Source organism: Pleurodeles waltl, chromosome 4_1 (genome assembly GCF_031143425.1).
Source record: "Pleurodeles waltl isolate 20211129_DDA chromosome 4_1, aPleWal1.hap1.20221129, whole genome shotgun sequence".
Classification (NCBI taxonomy): Eukaryota; Metazoa; Chordata; class Amphibia; order Caudata; family Salamandridae; genus Pleurodeles; species Pleurodeles waltl.
In genome coordinates, this window is record NC_090442.1 from 844,304,847 (window position 1) to 844,324,223 (window position 19,377).

Below are 19,377 nucleotides of genomic sequence, written 5' to 3' on the forward strand. Positions count from 1 at the left end.
TCAATATTAAATATTGCCTTAGACAATATCTATTAAGGCCTTAATACCCAGATAAAGTGAGGGAAACAAATTCACTAGCTTTGCTAAAGAAACCTGATCAGGATCCACTACACCTGTATGTCTAAAAGCTTCCATCCCATTTAGGAAGCTGCAAAATGAAAAAAAGAGAAATCCCTAACTCATTGCAGCAATGTCTATCACATAACCACTAATTTTGCAAGTTCTTCTTTTGGAGCGCAGACTCCTTTTCACACCTATCAACTCCTACCCATACAGCATATTCGTAGGGGATTTCGTTGATTCGTTCTCATTTGACCCAATCTAAAATTGATTCTCCCTGTCACCTTCACTTGCACACTCGGCAAGTACCCTCACACCCCTTGCCTCCCTTTGGAGTGCTAAAGCCACATGCAAAACATCCCAGCAACCTCCATCCAACAGTCTCACAGAATTCCCCTGAACATGTGCAACCATACACAATCAGAGAATGTAGATATCCCTTTCTTAACCAAAACAGGGCTACTGAATCTTATCCAGTCATCAGTCGTCAATCTACATTGATGTTCTATCTTCTCCTTTTTGCATATTTTATTTCTACACTCAGTATCTTACCTGAGCTAAGCCCCTTTCCACATTCCTATGGCACTCTACTCTTGATCCATAGCCTTTACCATTCAAGGATGGACACAACTCTGAAACTACTCTTTTTCTATTCATTACTCAAAAGGAGACTTCCCGGGGAACACCTGAGGAGTAGCTCAGTAAGACCAAACACAACCTTTTTTAAAGCCCTCAAACATCCATATTGTTACTATATACACCCTGGAAGCATTCCACAAACACTGAAAGGTTCAAGTTTTCCATTGTTCAGTGGGTGATTGTGTGCTGTCCTAATGTTTCTAATTTAGCATTTTCAGAGAACATTCTTCATCTGATGAGACAATTGCAGCCCAACATCTGAAAGAATTACCTCTGGAATTCCTTCTTTTAGAATTATATCCTAAAATAACTCAATAACATTCTTCATTACAGGTTCTACAACAGGCTTATTTCCACCCACCTCAATATGTGATCAACTGTCACTATAAAATATCTCATGCATAAAGGCAAGTTCAAGAAGCCCCAAAAGGTCTTCACAGTGGTATGTGATTTCATTAAATGTGTTAATACTTAATCTAGACACACCAATAATATTGTTTTTGTGGTTGTATAAGTCTGGCATGTTTAAGGTAGAAGACAGGGTTGTTTAGTGTAAGTGGCTCCAGTGTGCACATCATTAAGTATAGTTATGGGTATAGGTAGGGTCCTGAGCATAAGGCAGCAGCATCACTCAGCACTGCATAGGCAGGGTCTATATCAGGAGGTAGAACTCATGGACAGTATAGCAACACTTAGGAGGTGACAGGTAGGGATATCTTTGAACACTGATGATGATGATAAATATGGGAATTCAATTGGATTATTCAGACCAGGCCGACTTTGTGTTGCTTCTGTCAGGTGTTAAATACACTTTTTTCCAAAATAAAAAAAAAGTATTTGTTTATGCTGGTTCCCCTATAATGTGTTGTCTTTAAAGTGAAGATTATTTATATTTCTAGGTGTTTACAGGACACATCCTGTGTTTGGACAATCTTGTCAATTTGTATTTTGATGAATGCTGTGCTATCTGTTTTTTGGTTATATGTGTATTAGAGAGATTTCACACGCAGACTTTAAATATTCCTTTTTACTCCCTTTGGTTGTTGCTCAAAAACTCTGCCTCAATTTTTTGCCACACTGCGGCAGGACATGATACCATACCCTCCACAGGTACCTCTTTGACCAAGCACTTAACACTATTGCTGTACCTTCCAAAACCTTTGAAAATCCTTTCCACTTTATTCCAAGCCTCTTATAATCTTTTCTGACCATTTTTATGGTGCCATTAACGCCTGAATGTCCACTATATACAGCTTCAACAACCCTTTTACAAAAGAGGAAGGGGGAATTAATGTGTAACCTGGTGCCAATCTGTTATCGTCTGGGGACGACTCTTCAGCCATCTTTATATACAATTGTAATTCTACTTGCAGGTTTTAGTCTTTGGGCCAACCCTTTTTGACATACTTCATCATATTTTTTAACAATGGACCCTTTTCCACTTCATGTACACCCATGCTCTCTTCTCCACTCATAACTGTCCCCCGTACCTGCACAATACATTTTTCAATTTCAAGTCTTATTCATCCATATTCTCCACTGCTAATATTGACAGTTAATCAGCCATATTGTTTTTTCAACCATGCACGTGTTCAACCCTGACAATGTATGCTAATAGTTTTGCCAATAAACTGGCCTGTCATCCTTTGAGTTTTAAATCTTGGATCTTGTCAAAATATTGAGCAAAGGGAGAAGGTCGGTATGTATCTGTATATGTGGTGTTTAGATGCTTGAAACAAAGGAGACTTTAAAGTAAAGCTGTGTATTATTGGCATATTTCTGAATATTGATGCAGTTGTCTGCTAGTAGAGAATTAAGTGGCTCTGGGTAGTGGTTGATGGAGAGAGGGGACAGTATGGAACCCCAGGAGACTTCCAGGTGATAGGGATCTTTTGGGACCTTACTCACTAGGGTGAGCCATCTCGTTGAGGGAAAACATATTGGTCTTTTGGTGCATGTAGTAGTATTCTCCTCTGTCCACAACTAAATATCTCAGTACTCGGACATCTCCAATAAATTATTGTTTTGGATACAAACATTTCAAAATCAGCCGTTAGGCTAATTTGTGTGAGGCACATACATGAATATCAGGGTATTGTTAATAGTTTGAATTGCTAACTCAGGTTTGTGTTCTGTGTCTCATGTGGAAATGATTAACGGATAAGCTATCACCTACTTAGGACAGCAGGTCTCCTTCAATGCTCCCAGGTGAAATTTGAGATTGAATGCCGAGTCTAAATGTACATTTTGCACAATAAGTCTGCGAAGAACTTGGAAGTAAAACTTTAAAAGTTGGAAAGGATATTTTATGGAATACCCTTCCAAAATCCAACTTCAAAAGGCATACATTGCCTTTTGAGTAAGCTACGGGTCACCCTTGCCAGTTACATCTCTGTATGGCTCTCTCTGCACCTCCCAAGGAAATCCACGATGTGCCAGGCACTTATAATGAAGCATGCAGCTTTTACGCAGACCTTAGACAAGGAGGATATGATGCCCCACTCATGGCCTACTGGTGATGCCAGTCTCTCCAACCTTAGGGGTGACTGGGCAGTCGAATCTCAGCCTCAATTCAGAATAGACACTTCGGAAGTAGCTCAAGGGAAAGACCACACCGAAGAGAGTGCCTACTTGTACTGTAATGCAACTCAGGTAACCTACAATGGAGAAAGGCATTCAGTTGCCCAGAAGAGCAGATGATTCAGTTTGAACACCTATCTGAAGCTTTAGACCAACAAAGCTCAGATCTTTTGTAATGCCAATAGAGACAGAGTACCTAGTCCTGATTTGTTTCTGTTAGAAATGGGGTTTCTGGTTGGCTAGGGTATGCACCTCAGCCAGGCAGAACTTACCCACTCTAGTCAGGGCAAGGGAGTTACAGGTCCAAGATAACCCCTGCTCACCCCCTTGGTAGCTTGGCACGAGCAGTCAGGCTTAACCCAGAGGCAATGTGTAAAGCGTTTGCACAACACACACAACACACGTGACGCAATATCCCCACCACAAAGGAAACACAACACCAGATTATATGAAAATATATACTGTATTGTACACAAGGCAATTATCAGACCAAACATCACATATCAGTACTATCCTGCTACCTTAGCAGTTGTCAGAACGTTACACATTAGTTACTCTGCAACCTAGCAGTAGTCACACATAACACACAGGTTACTCAGTATTCTGCAACATAAGCAGTAGTCAGGAAAACACGTTATTACATCACAGCACTTGTCATAAGAATATCATAAAATGCCCATAGTAGGAACATTAGAAAACATATGGCAAGTTAGAAAAACATATTAGCAAGCATGTCCATAAAAGGAACATTTGCATACACATATGTAAAAACATCAAACGCAGGTAGGTAATATATGAATCAAACAAAAGTCTGTAGAAAGAACTTTGGATTGCAACTATATTGGTCCTTTAAACAGTACCTGGTTGGATGAAGGCACCTCCAGTGCCTATAAGGCGAACAATGGGGTCCCCGGCGTTCCTGTGCGCAAAACGGGGGCCTCCCTTATACTTTGGGGTCAGAGGAGGGTGACATGCACCTCCTCTCTTTTATAGACAGGCCCCTCTGGGGACCGTGATTACTGGGGGCCCCCAGGTCCTCAACCGGCCCTCACGAGGGGGGGCCAAAGCCAGCAAAAACAATTTAGGGCAGGAGGGGGGCACCACGCACCCCTTCCGGTTTAATGACAGGCCCCTCCCGGGACCTGCAATCTCTGGGCCTCCACCAAGGGGGGGGCCCACAATAATGCCCGTTTTACCTAACAGCAGAAAAGGAGCGTCCTGCTCCTAACGCAGAGGCTAGGGGGAAGGGGACACTCCCCACGCCTTCCCCTGGTCCTGTTGTTAAGCCACAAGAAGATCGGACTCCTCCTGGGGCCCGAGCAGACACTCGCCTGCACCGGATGCGGTGCGCGAGTGTTCTTCCAGCTTCCCGGGCTGTTGCGGTGATCTTATTTAAAGGGGCACAATGCAGCAAGGAGCCGAAGAGCTCCCAAGGCTCCATAAGCGCGCTGCAATCAGCGCTATGGCAGCCGCAACCACGGAGAAGCACCCCTTGTGAAGAAATGGATGCAGGGGCCACAGCACCCTGCCCCTGAGGAGCAGAATCTTAAGACAAGGTCCTCAGGTGGAGGGCCCAGCTACAGGCCAGCACAAGGGAAAGGCAGCAAGTGGCAAGTCCTTCACAGTGACCAGGCAGGTCACAGGTCAGCACAGCAGCAGCAGTCCATGGCGGTTCCTGGTGAGTCCTTTCAGCCTTTGGTGTCCAGTTCCAAGATGATTCCAAGAGTCTCCAAATTGTGGGGAAAATTCCCCTGTACTTATAGTCAGTTCTTACAGTGTTTTACAATGGTAGGGAGGTTCCAGCCAGTTACAACTGGTTCTGGGAGTGCCCCCTCTCTCCTTTCAGCACATGCTCCAAACATCAGTGGGGGGTTAACGACCCTATTGTGTGAGGCCAGGGCACAGTCTTTACAAATGCAGGTGTGCCCCGCCTCTCCCTTCTCTCAGCCCAGGAAGACTATTCAGTATGCAGATGCACCTCTGTGACACCTCCACCCTCCCTGTGTACAGGCTGTCTGAAAAGTATGCACAAAGCCCCAACTGTCACTCTGCCCAGACGTGGATTGGAGTCAAGCTGCAAAACACCAGAGTCATAAGCACAGATAAATGCGCACTTTCTAGAAGTGACATTTCTGTGATAGTAATAAAAAATACACCCACACCAGTAAGCAGCATTTATTATCACCATCACAACCATACCAAACACGCCTACGCTACCCCTCATAAATCAGACAATACCCCTTACACATAAGGCAGGGCATTTCTAATGCAATCCTATGAGAAGGCAGCCCTCACAGCAGTGAGATACCAAGTTAGGCTGTTTGTCACTACTAGGACAGGCCATGCAATATGGCACATGTCCTGCCTTTCTACATACATGGCACCCTGCCCATAGGGCTAGCTACGGCGTACCTTATGGGTGACTTACATGTAGTAAAAGGGGAGTTCTTGGCCTGGCAAGTAAATTTAGATGCCAGGTCCCAGTGGCAGAAAACTGCGCACACAGGCCCTGCGCTAGCAGGCCTGAGACAGGTTTGAAAGTCTACTTCAGTGGGTGGCGCAAGCAGCTCTGTAGGCCCACTAGTAGTATTTAATTTACAGGCCCTGGGTATAGAGATACCACTGTACAAGGGACTTATAGGTAAATTAAATATGCCAATTAGGTATAAGCCAATCATACCAACTTTAGATGGGAGAGCACATGCACTTTAGCACTGGTCAGCAGTGATAAAGTGCTCAGAGTCCTAGAGCCAACAGCGAGAGGTCAGAAAAACCAGGAGGAAGGAGGCAAAAAGACTGGGGATAACCCTGCGTAAGGCACAAAGTCCAACAGTTTCTGATTCAGGTATCTGCAATCCCACTATAACGTCACCAGAAGGCACATTTTACCACAGGGAAGGATGCTCCCTCAGCTGAGCTCAATGGTCTTGAGCTATGTAGCCCACCCTTCCTCCACATTAGCTGTTCCTCCTGAAAATTACTGAAACCGGGGATAAGTAAATGTGAAAATGGGGAACTTTAAGGGATTTATCCAGAGGATAAAGTGTCTCCTTCTCTGGTTCTTTGTAGACAGGGAGACACGCCTCTAAATGCCCATGCTTGGTGCATGAGGCAGTGCAGGATGCTCTGCAAACTCAGCCTGTACCCACTTTATGATAATCCAGTGATTGCAACACTTTTCTGATTTTGGTCTTCTATGTGAATAAGGGTTTAAAGGAAACCTCTTTCATGCTTGCCCACGAGGGAAAGGCTCTTTGTCCTAGAAGGGACCCACTGATCTCAAAGACTTACTAGCTGCTGGATTTAATTCAAGCAATATTCTGAAGAGTGGCCCGTTTTTAAACCATCTTGCATCATTTCCTCTATACTCCTGAAACTCAGCCAGCTTCTGTGACCCAGTCAACTGTCTTGTTCTTTGCATCATGAGGGTTGCCATTTTGTTCGTGTGACAGGTAAGTACAAATGGATACGTAAGTACACAGATTAAGTTTACGTTTTCCTTTTTATTTGTCTTTTTTAACAATTGTCTCTCCTTTTTTCCCTCTTGTTGTATTTCATTTTTCTTCCTCTCTTTCTACTTGTCTGTATGTCTGTCGTCTCTATTCTTCCTTTCTTTCTTCCATGTTCCTTAGTTCCTCTTCTCTGTTTCAGGGATCCAGAAGCTCTTTCACCGTGAGAGGGAGAGAAAATAGGAAGCCCGTTTAACAAGGTACGTTTGTTGTTATGGTATGTATTGCTCTTTCCTCTCTGGCTATTTTTCCTCTTTTCTGTTTTCTTTCTTGTACTTTCCTGTGCCCCTTTTCTTCCGTGCTTTATTAGTTTCTTGGTGAATCTTCTACTATTCTCTTTCTCTGTAGCCCTCTCACTCTAGTTTATCCTGGCTCCTTACATGCCTTCTTTTGTGATATCCTGTCTTTCTTTTATGTTAGTGTCCCGTTTTCCTTCACCCGTGCCTTTCCTTATTATGTCCTTTCAGTGCTTTAAGTGGTCTATGTAGTAAATAAACAATAGTGACTTTTGCTTTCTTTTACTTTCCCTCTCTCCCCCCTCCCGGCTCGTGGGACGTACCTGGTGGGGCCATGCTCCTCCTGGAACGTGGCCGGCTCCTTCTCGTGGGCTCCATCTCACTCTTCCGGATGCGGGGTCCACATGAGTGCTCCCTGCTTCCCCCCTCTGTTTTCCGTCTTCTCCTCTGTTGTTGTCGTCGTCTCACGTCGGCTGCCTTTGTCCTCTTCGGTGTTTCCTTGTTCTCCGTTGGGTTCGTTCTACTCATCGGCTCCTCCGACCTGCCTTCCTTCATCTCCCCACTGTCGTCCTTTTTCTTCTTTCTGGCGTCTTCTGGGTTCCTGAGGATCCGCCCCCTGCACCTCTACCCCTCTACCCCGGTATGCGAAACAGTGCCCCCAGGGTACGTCCGGTCCGGCGCGGCTCCATGCGCCCCATCACAGTACATCTTCCCGCCTCTTCCCCTAAACATTTTGAGACTTCCAACCCTTAGGTCTGGGTATTGGACTGCTGTACCTTGAGGCAGTCTTCCTTTCTCCTTGTTTGTTCCCCTTTACATATGTGCTGCATTCTACAGCACTTGCAAAATTGAAAACACCTCAATGCATAGCTTTTATTACTAGAAGGGACCCCTTCCAGTACAAAAACTATGCTTACCACAATGCAAACACCTTTGCACTATGGCATAAAGGGGTCTGTGTTGGGGCATGGCACCATAAGTGTGCCAATGCAGAGAGGAAAACATTGCCACATCTTAGTAGATATGGTGCTGTTCTGTTCCCTCCTGTTCATGCAACGTAGCAAAATGCAGCCATTTTACTTGATGTGCTGCGTTTCATGATTTATTTTTTTAGTAAATCTGGGCTCTGGTGCACATCAACTGCACATCAACCTGGCTAAGCATGTTGGTTGGATCAGGAGAATGTGTGTTAGGCCCTGCTATGAAACAAATTGTGGTTAAATCATTCTTCGATATTCTAACCGTCCTTTGTCCCTTAAGGTCACTAAAGTCTTTGTTTATATCTATAAAAATCTTTGTTTGTAAGTACATTCTTGTCTCTGATTGTGTTGGTTCTTTCATGAAAAGACAATAGAGGTTATTTTGAAAAAATGGCAGAGGTCCCATCCGTCCTGTTCAGAGTGTCTACATAAATACACAGTCTAAATTGGGCATTTACCAGTCTATAAATAACCACTGGGTCTGAGCACCGGGATGTGTCCGCAAGAAGTTTTGCACTTCCTATACCCCTAGGTTTACAATCCAACCAATAGTAAGACATCTTTAATTCCAATAGTGCCATGTTCTATTGGAAGAATTTCAAACCATGTAGCCACAGTATCTGTATAGCTTGATCACTACCCCACCACTCCGTACATTGTGAAAGTCTCAACAAATTATGCTAAATTTTATATTACCTAATAGCCACTTCTGAGAGATTTGTGCTCAGATGAAGATTTAAGAGTACTGATAAATGATTCACTGGTCACTCGTCAATTCGCAGCTCTCTAGGCAAAGACATGTAAATGCTGATAAGGAGTATCATGGTAAGTGCTACATCCTAGAGAGGATCGTTTAGTGTTATATTGATGTGTTCTGCGTGATGAGCATATATTGAGAAAAAGTCCCCTAGTCCCTTTGAAGAAAGGGGATATTCTACCATGGCAGATTAGAGGCTGGTGTTTTGTGAGAAAATAAAGGGATTCAGGCCATTTTTAGTTGTTCATTGGTCTTTTTTAGATCTCAGTATAGGAAGCAATGTTTCAAAGCACAGGCCTCTTTGCAAAGATAGTTCTTCTTTTATGTGTGTTCTATTTCAGCTGTCTTTTTACTGTGGAGATGTGAACACAATTTTTTTTACTAATACATATTCAAATAATATGAATGTTGAATCTCCATAGAGAATGACTTAATATAGATAAATAATGCACAGCTTGGAAAGTGTGCCCACTTGAGTGGCTGCCAGTATTCACAAAGTGTCCTTATTAATTGCTTATTAAAATGAATTGATGTGCTCATCTTTCGATTAATGTAGTAGTGTGTTATATTAATGATTTTGTATTATGTATTTGCTTTATTAATTGTAGGCATTAAGTTATTGATGTCTGGGGCCTAGTTGCACAGCCTCATGTTAAGTTGCACTGTTCAAATAATTCACATAAAATGGCTGTCTAGAGAAATTAATGCTTGTATTGTTTCACTGAGTTGACCAAATGCTAGCAAATGGTTAACGTTCTCATGAGAAACTGCTTGTTAGAAAATCTTTTACTAGTAGAAGTAACAATGTAAGGTTTAGTGTGTGAGAAAGTGATGTTCCCAGGAGCTAACAATGGATGCACTGACTAAAGGACAGAGAGATACAAAATTGTTACCTGACGAGTTTGACGATGGGAACAGGAGAAGAGGAGCCACTCATCGACATGTGAAAGGCAACTTAGTTATATCTTAAATTTGAAATTCTACTTTCATTGGACTAAATGTAAACGTACGATTCTTTGACCAATGGCAACGTGGGAAGTGTTCTAGATAATTTTAACTTAGTCCGTCTGTACAGAGAGAAAATCGCTCATTTTCTGTTTTCCACCGAAGAGGCGTGCTCATTACTATTTGATTCTTGTACCTAGAGAATTCTATCTTTAACTTTATTGATTAAAGTTCTGATGCTGAAAACTGATCCTTAAACTATGCTTTACAAACGGTTCAGATAGTTTAGAGTCCCCAGTTCTGAACCATTTCCACTCATGGCCCGTTGCTTATGCTGACCGATCTGATGTCCAATTGTCGAAGACAGTCGCAGCTTGCTGATCCATACTCAAGAGAGGCATTATCAACTTTTATTGTGTTTGATGTAATTTGTCTTTTGTTCCTTGGTACCAACTGCTATTTCGATAGAGCCATAGTTAGATGTTTTTCCAAATTTGTGTTGACTAAATTGTTTTGCATGAAGTCCAAATATGCTATTCTAATCAGAAGGTTAGTGACGGATGTCCTTAAATGCTAGTAGGTTGCTATTAATAAATAATTGATGTTACTCAGTTGCTGAATCTAAATGTATGTTATTTCTATGCACAATTGTTTCTACTATTGATTTGTACGGTGACTCTAGAGTTCGTAGTACTTCATGCTTTGGTTAAATTGAGATTCTTTAGAAGATTTGGTCAACCAGTGTTGTTTATGTACGTATATCATCTGATTTTGAGACAAAGTTGCGTGATATTAGTATTGTTAATATAGGGAAATAAATACTCTAACTCTTACAAGAAAGGTGTGGTTATTCATGATCAAAGGGGTCATGGTGCGTAAGATTACTGACTCCAAAGATTATTGATATTGTTGATGATTTGCATTGAAATTGAGTCCTGTGGTGGGATTTATTCTTTGCACAGTCAAAAGGTCCATCGAACCTCTAACGTGTCCCCTTATGAATTAAAGATAAGAAACCAAATAAGGTGTGATGTGCTAACAGAAATGGTAGCAGAGGATGGTTAGTCTCTTTAAGAGCCCATCATAAAGGCCTGGTACATGGTTTCTCTCCTTAAAAGCCCATCATAAAGGCCCGGTACATGGTTTGTCTCCTTAAGAGCTCATCATCATCATAAGGTCAGCCATTTGCATTTGCCCTCTAGAGAAGGTAAGAGAGTAGGATAGTTAGGTCTCCTTAAGAGGCCACCACAAAAGTTCACCTTGAGAACTAGCTAGTCCCCAGAGATGGTAGTAGGGTAATGGTTAATCCCCTAAAGAGAGAAGGTATTTCGCAGATTGGGTAAGAGAAACTGGTGAAAGTTAAGATTTTCAGATTCGATGATACAAAGTGGAGAGAAAATGTTTCTATAAGAACTTAAAATTACTTTCCCAGACCCTTGGAGCCTGACAATGATTGTTTGAGTATGCTCTTGGCATTCTAGTGACAGTGTGAATGGAACAGGTTTTGCGCTTGCACAGCTTATGCAAATCACGGTGAATTGTGATGTTTGTGAGGGTTTAAGGAGTTTGCATACTCCATATGAAATTGTTGGAGCAGTTTGCGTACTCCGAAGTGCGAGAGTAGGGAAGTCGTCAAACTTCACATGTGTGTGGTGCTTTGTTCTCAAAAATTGTCCAGGTGGTTGTTGGTATATGGACCCTGTGTGGTCTAAGACTCCAGAGTATATTGAAAGGTATATGAGACACTTGGTTTATTGTTGTAATTTGTCTGGTGTAATAGGTCAATCAGGCATGGCTGACAAACTTGAGCGTGCGTGTTAAAGTGAGTGAAAGGTTTTCGACTGAGACTTGACGAGTCCTATGTAAAATTTGCAGGTCTAATTTTGCTTGCGAATCAGGGAAACTGAGAAAGAAAGAGTAGCTGCTAGAGTGAAAGGCCGTCAGTAAAAAATCCATAAGGTTTTGGAAGCGATTGTGTTACCCTAGCTGTAGTAAATGGCGAATTGGGTTTTGATTTTGTTTAGTGCTTGCAATAATTTTGTTTTAGTTGCGTGAGACTGAGTTTAGGAGGACAAGCCAAAAGAGTTTGTCAGCCTCTGCATGTGTGAGTGTGACGCCATTGGAGCCACGCTGGGCTAAGTCGGTTAGTGAGAAGGGTAGCTCACGGATTGGCGGACAACCGTGAAGCGTCTTTGGTTGAGAAAGTCAGCAAAAAGGATTTTAGGATTGAAAGTCACTTCCTGATTTGATTGAAAGTAGCATAAAATAACCGGAGCTGAAATTTTTCAAAGCTTTGACGAGTGCCCTAAGGGGAGATACATGCATTCCAACGAGAATAGGAGAAATTACACTGCCTGAAGGTACACCTGCCTATATTGTATTCGAAGAGCAGGGTGCTGCACCAGGTCTTTGGCTGAAACAGTGGTGCAAAGGGACAGAGTAAGATGGGAGCTTAGCGTTTCCTGCCTGTTCGACTTTTCATCCTTGGCGTGGTCTCCCTTAACTTTTTGCCTCTGTTCCCCAGGTTGTTGATGTGTGCTGGACTCTGATTTTACTGTTTTTGTCACTCTGGGCACTTTACCACTGCTAACCAGTGCTAAAGTGCAAGTGTTCCTTTACAAAATGTGTATGTAATTGGCTTATCCATGATTGGCATATTTGATTTATTAGTAAGTCCCTAGTACAGTGCACTAGAGGTGCCCAGGGCCTGTAAATCAAATGCTACTAGTGGGCCTGCAGCACTGGTTGTGCCACCCACATAAGTAGCTCTGTAATCATGTCTCAGACCTGCCAATGCAGTGTCTGTGTGTCCAGTTTTAACTGTAAATTCGACTTGGCAAGTGTACCCACTTACCCAATCACCTACACCACCCCATGGCACGGCAAAGACACCCCAGGTTCTCGGAGGAGGAGCTCAGGGTCATGGTGGAGGAAATCGTCCGGGTAGAGCCACAGCTATTAGGATCACAGGTGCAGCAAACCTCAATTGCAAGGAAGATGGAGCTATGGCGAAGAATAGTGGACAGGGTCAATGCAGTGGGACAACACCCAAGAAATCGGGAGGACATCAGGAAAAGGTGGAACGACCTAAGGGGGAAGGTGCGTTCCGTGGTCTCAAGACACCACCTGGCGGTTCAGCAGACTGGCGGCGGACCCCCACCTCCTCCCCCACAACTAACAACATGGGAGGAGCAGGTCTTGGCGATTCTGCATCCTGAGGGCCTCACAGGAGTAGCTGGAGGAATGGACTCTGGTAACTCAAAACTTTACTATTACATCCCCCACCCTACCTGCATGCTATCACATACCCCCACCCTCGCCCTCACCCCCATCACACCAACTCCTCACAAATGTACCAATATCACAAACCACCCATCCCAACACCAAGCCCTGCATGCAACAACAAAGCATGGACACCCATCACTAAAGCATGCACACTGCACATAGCCATACACCCCCCTAAACCATCATCACACAAGCTCCCACACAGGAATGCCAGCACTGGAGTACACGGTCACCCACCCATTACACACCATGGCACACACAGATGCAATAATCATGCCTTTCCACCCCTGCAGGACCCCTACCCAACATCACCGGACAGGAGGGTCCAGACATGTCCACTCCACCCACAGAAGAGGCCCACAGTGATGACAGCACCTCTGTCCAACTGGATCTAGATGACCAGCCCGGACCATCGGACACCTCTGGACAGTCGGTTCCCCTCACACAGGCACAGGCCACCACAGACCTTCCCCCCTCTGGAAACACCAGCACAGCACCCACCCAGCGGGCCCATACCTCCGTCCCCAGGACACGTCAATCAGCTGTGTGTCCACCACTACAGGGAACCCAGGATAACCCACCACCCCAACAACAACAGGGACCTGGGGGGGAGTGGCAGTGGGCACACGGTCCAGGGGATGGAGGCCCAGGAACACAGGGGAACTGGGAGGGCTGCCGTGCGACAGGGGGCGGACAGGCCAAGGGAACCCACTCTCCATGAGGCCCTCTCCTCCATCATGGGAGCATACCACCACTCCCAGGAGACGATGGCAACGGTACTGGCCAAGTTTCATGAGACCCAGCGCATGCAGGAGGAACAGTATTTGGGCTTCAGGGAGGAACTCAGAACCATCAGCTCAACCCTGGGCACCATCATAGGGGTGCTGACGGAAGTACTCAACACCAGGAGGGACACTGTGGCACTACAAGGGGCCCCTGACACTAGCATGGACGATGAACTGCCCACCACCTCCGCCGGCGCTAGTGGACAAGACGCCCCGCCACGGGACCAGCACACCAGCACCCCACTCCCTGCAGACGGAGAACCACCCCGCAAACGGTCCCTGAGATCCAGGAACAAGACAGAGAACGATGCCAAGACCCCCGCCAAGAAATGAGACCACCCTGATTGTCATCCTACTGTCCCACTTTGTCACCCTATCCATAATTAAACTGCCACAGCTACACTTCCTATGCCCATATGGGCAATGCACCTGTGAGACTAATAGACTGGACTCTGCCATGGACACTCCTCCGCCATCACCCCTCACCATTTAACTTCCCCTTCCAATATTTTGCATTTAAATAAACACACCTAAAGCACAAAATGATCTGGAGTCTGTCTGTGATTTCGAAATAGTGTATTTGCAATTACAGTGACAAAATGTTTTTGAAATAGTAATGTCAACATACCTATGTCACACAGCTCAAGTCCATGAGGAATTTAAGAAGATGACACACAGTGGGACCCACATCTGTGAACCCGTAAGGGAAAGTGACAACTCAGTTACCATACACTGGGTGAAAACGACAGACAGGATAGAGGTAGTAGTGTGAAAGTACATGTAGTAGGCAGGATTGTATTCTCACCTGTGTTTCACTGGAAATATTGCTGGATCACTGAGTCCCTGTTCTGCATGTCTTCTTCCTCTGCTTCATCCTCATCACTGTCCACAGGCTCCACAGCTGCCACAACACCGCCATCTGGATTATCCTCCTGCAGAAATGGCACCTGTCATCGCAAAGCCAAGTTGTGAAGCATACAGCAGGCCACGATGATCTGGCACACCTTCTTTGGTGAGTACAATAGGGATCCACCTGTCATATGCAGGCACCTGAACCTGGCCTTCAGGAGGCCGAAGGTCCGCTCGATCACCCTCCTAGTTCACCCATGGGCCTCATTGTAGTGTTCCTCTGCCCTGGTCCTGGGATTCCTCACTGGGGTCAGTAGCCATGACAGATTGGGGTACCCAGAGTCACCTGCAAATGGCGAGGGACAACTGTTAGACACACACTAGCCTGTAGGGATAACCCCAGACAACCATTCCCACTGTCTTGCTTCCAGGGGCTCACCTAATAGCCACACACGGTGCCTCTGGAGTTGACACATCACATAAGGGATGCTGCTATTCCGCAGGATGTAGGAGTCATGCACTGAGCCAGGGAACATGGCATTCACATGGGAGATGTACTGGTCTACCAAACATACCATCTGTACATTCATAGAATGATAACTCTTCCGGTTTCTGTACACCTGTTCACTCCTGTGGGGGGGGACCAAAGCCACATGGGTCTCATCAATGGCACCTATGATGTTGGGGATATGTCCCAGGGCATAGAAATCACCTTTCACTGTAGGCAAATCCTCCACCTGAGGGAAAACGATGTAGCTCCGCATTTGTTTCAGAAGAGCAGACAACACTCTGGACAATACGTTGGAAAACATAGGCTGGGACATCCCTGATGCCATGGCCACAGTTGTTTGAAATGACCCACTTGCAAGAAAATGGAGCACTGACAGCACCTGCACTTGAGGGGGGATTCCTGTGGGATGGCGGATTGCTGACATCAGGTCTGGCTCCAACTGGGTACACAGTTCCTGGATTGTGGCACGGTCAAACCTGTAGGTGATTATCAAATGTCGCTCCTCCATTGTGGACAGGTCCACCAACGGTCGGTACACCAGAGGATGCCGCCATCTCCTCACATGTCCCAGCGGACGGTGCCTATGAAGGACAACAGCGAGCACAGAGTCAAACAACTCAGAGGTACGTACCCACAGTTTACACAGAACACCAATCATACACAAAAGGTGGCCTGTATGTGTGTTGAGACTAGGCCTAGGTATGTGTGATGCAGTTGAAAATGAGGCCATGTGGGCCCCTGAAATGGCGGCTGCCTGACCTCTAAAGTGGGACAATGGGATGTGAGCTAACTGCGCTGGCATTGTACACCGTTGCGGTAGGCGGTCGGAGACCGCAGCGCAATGCTGCATTGGTTAACATTGGACACTATGGGTCCCAGGAGCCAATGACGATGTACGCCGGCGGTGATGGTACGCACCGCCGCGGACGTGACCGCCGCGGACGTGACCGCCATTTTTTATCACTTCAATCACTCAATACCTGATCTTCGACAGGAGAGGACCTACACTGCAAGTGCTGCTGTGACCTCAGTCTGGAAGAGACAATGGCTTTTGCGTCTGGGGAAAGGGCCCCTGCCTTCACATCGGAGGAGTTGGAGAAGCTCGTTGATGGGGTCCTCCCCCAGTACACCCTACTCTACGGTCCTCCAGACAAACAGGTAAGTACACAGGGAGCATGTTGTATGGGCTATGCCTGTGTGGAGATGGCTGGATGTAAGAAGGAAGGGGGCAGAGTGCTGCGTGCATGTAAGACGGTGAGTGCATGTACCACATGGCAAGGGTAGGGATGGGGGCCACTCACTTTGACAGTGCAGTTGGTAATGACTTCTCTTCTTCCCCTGTATATTTCATGTAGGTCAGCGCCCACCAGAAGAAAGATATTTGGCGTGCCATCGCCAAGGACGTCCGGACCCTGGGGGTCTACCACAGACGGAGCACCCACTGCCGGAAAAGATGGGAAGACATTCGCCGCTGGAGCAAGAAGACGGCGGAGGCTCAGCTGGGGATGGCCTCCCAACGTGGGAGGGGTGCCCGTCGAACCATGACCCCCCTGATATTCAGGATCCTGGCGGTGGCCTACCCGGAGTTGGATGGGCGCTTGAGGGTATCACACCAGACACAAGGGGGTGAGTACACTCTCATTCAGCTGACTTTGCACGCAGTGGAGTTGTCTGGGTGGGGGGGGAGGGCTGTGGGTTTCCATAGGCCAGGGCGAGTTCCGTAGGCTAGGCCCCTCCGTAAGGCATGGCCCTGTGGCCCCCCACCCCACCTCTGTAGAGTGCCAAGTACAGGCATTCATGCCCCTGTGTCATCTATGTGTGCAGATGTCGTCCATAGCCTTGTAGGGCATTTCTCAGGAATTGCACTGTGGAGCCCAAGAGCGCGGCGTAGTGCAGGGGGCCTCTGTGTCTGTCTTGTCCGCCAACGGTAGCAGTAATCCATGCACTCAACATGTCTTTCTTCTGTCTCCCCCCCTTTTTTTGGTCTTCCTGTTCTTGTGTGCATTAGCATCATCAGGCGGAGGAGCAGTGGCACCGAAGCACGAGGGAGCTGCATCCCACATGGCCCTGGAGGGCGAGACTACAGACTCGGAATTCACCAGTGGGACGGAGGGCGAGGGGAGCTCCACGGCGGGGACAGGAGCTGACACCAGCGACACGGACTCGTCCTCTAATGGGAGCTCCCTTGTGGTGGCGGCAACATCTGTGCCCCCTGCATCTACAGGTACAGCCACCACCCCCCTACCAGCACTGCCCTCCCACCCAGGAGGGTGGGCATTACCTTCGCCCCAGTCACCTCAGGCCCTGCCCCAGTCACCCCTGCTGCCCTCAGTGAGGAGACCATTGACCTCCTCAGGTCCCTCACTGTTGGGCAGTCTACCATTTTGAATGCCATCCAGAGTGTAGAAAGGCATTTGCAACAAACTAATGCATTCCTGGAGGGCATTCATTCTGGTCAGGCGGCCCTTCACCGAGCTTTTCAAACTCTGGCCTCAGCACTGATGGCAGCCATTGTCCCCGTCTGTAGCCTCCCCCCTCCAACTTCCTCCACCCAGACCCAATCCCCTGTACCTCTGCCTATCCCAAGCACACCATCAGACCAGCCTGCACACACCTCAACACACAAGGGAAGCTCAGGCAAATATAAGCACCACACGTCCCACAGGTACTCACGCAAGCAACACACACATGCAGACACACCAACATCCACTGCCTCCACTGTGTCCCCCTCCTCGTCGTCTCCCTCCCAGTCTCGTCTACACTCACACCTGCATGCACTACCTCTACAGCCACTATGTCCCTCACCAGCACACCCACCAGCACACCTCGCTCACGTGCAGTCACCCCCCCACGTCCCCTGTGTCCTTTCCCAGTGTGTCTGTGACGCCCTCTCCCAAGATACACAAACGCAGGCACACACCCACCCAACAGCCATCCACCTCACGACAGCCTCCAGCGCATGCACCTGCACCCAAAGTCACCAAACGTACACCTCCTACTACCACCACCTCTTCCTCCACTCCCAAACCCCCTCCAGCTACCCGTCCCAGTGTGTCCAAAAGAATTTTCCTGTCCAGCCTTGACCTTTTTCCCACACCTCCCCCATCCCGTCCATCTCATAGTTCCTGAAGTAGCACCTCAGCCACAACATCTACGGGACCAGTGGTGCCTGTTGTCACAGGTATGTGGAGTGCACCGGTCACCAGGACAGGCAGTGTGGCACAGAGGCACAGCACAGCCAGTCCCCCCGTGAAGCATCAGAAGTTGGCCAGTGCCCGGCGGTAGAGGGGGAAGACTCCAGCCACCAAAGCCGCTCCCAGGGGTCCCGGTGGGAGTCAGCTGTTACACCTCCCAAGGTGGGGAAGGGCCACAAGAAACCCGGCAAGTCTGGGAAAAGCTGCACGGCAGAGAAGACCGCCATCATCCCCGCTGCCCAGGAGGCTGCCGCCAGCCCCAGCCCAGCTGCCCAGGAGGGCCCGCCAGCCCCAGCCCAGCTGCCCAGGAGGGCCCCGCCAGCCCCAGCCCAGCTGCCCAGGAGGCCACTGCCAGCACAAGCCCCGCTGGGCCATGAAGGACCGCCAGCACAAGCCCCGCTGGGCCATGAAGGACCGCCAGCACAAGCCCTGCTGGGCCATGAAGGACCGCCAGCGCAAGCACCGCTGGGCCATGAAGGACTGCCAGCACAAGCACCGCTGGGGCCATGAAGGACCGCCAGCACAAGCACCGCTGGGCCGGGCACCGCCAACTCAAGCACCGCTGAACAGGGCACCGCCAAATCAAGCACCGCTGAACAGGGCACAGCCAAATCAAGCACCGCTGAACAGGGCACCGCCAAATCAAGCACCGCTGAACAGGGCACCGCCAACTCAAGCACCGCTAGCCCATGAGCGGCAGGGGCACTGACGGAACTGGGTCCGTCACGGGGTGAGTGATGCACTCTGGGCACCAGTCCCCCTCCAGAACCAGTGGAGACTGTCATCCACTACCTCTGTCCTTCACAGGATGAAGCACTCTGGGCACCAGTCCCCCTCCAGAACCAGTGGAGACTGTTATCCACTTGAGAGACTGTGGCTTTGCACTCCCCAGGATATGGCAGTGGGCAACCCACCCACTGTAGAGACTTGTGAGACTGTGGCTTTGCACTCCCCAGGATTGAACAGTGGGCAACCCACCCACTGTAGAGACTTGAGAGACTGTGGCTTTGCACTCCCCAGGATTGAACAGTGGGCAACCCACCCACT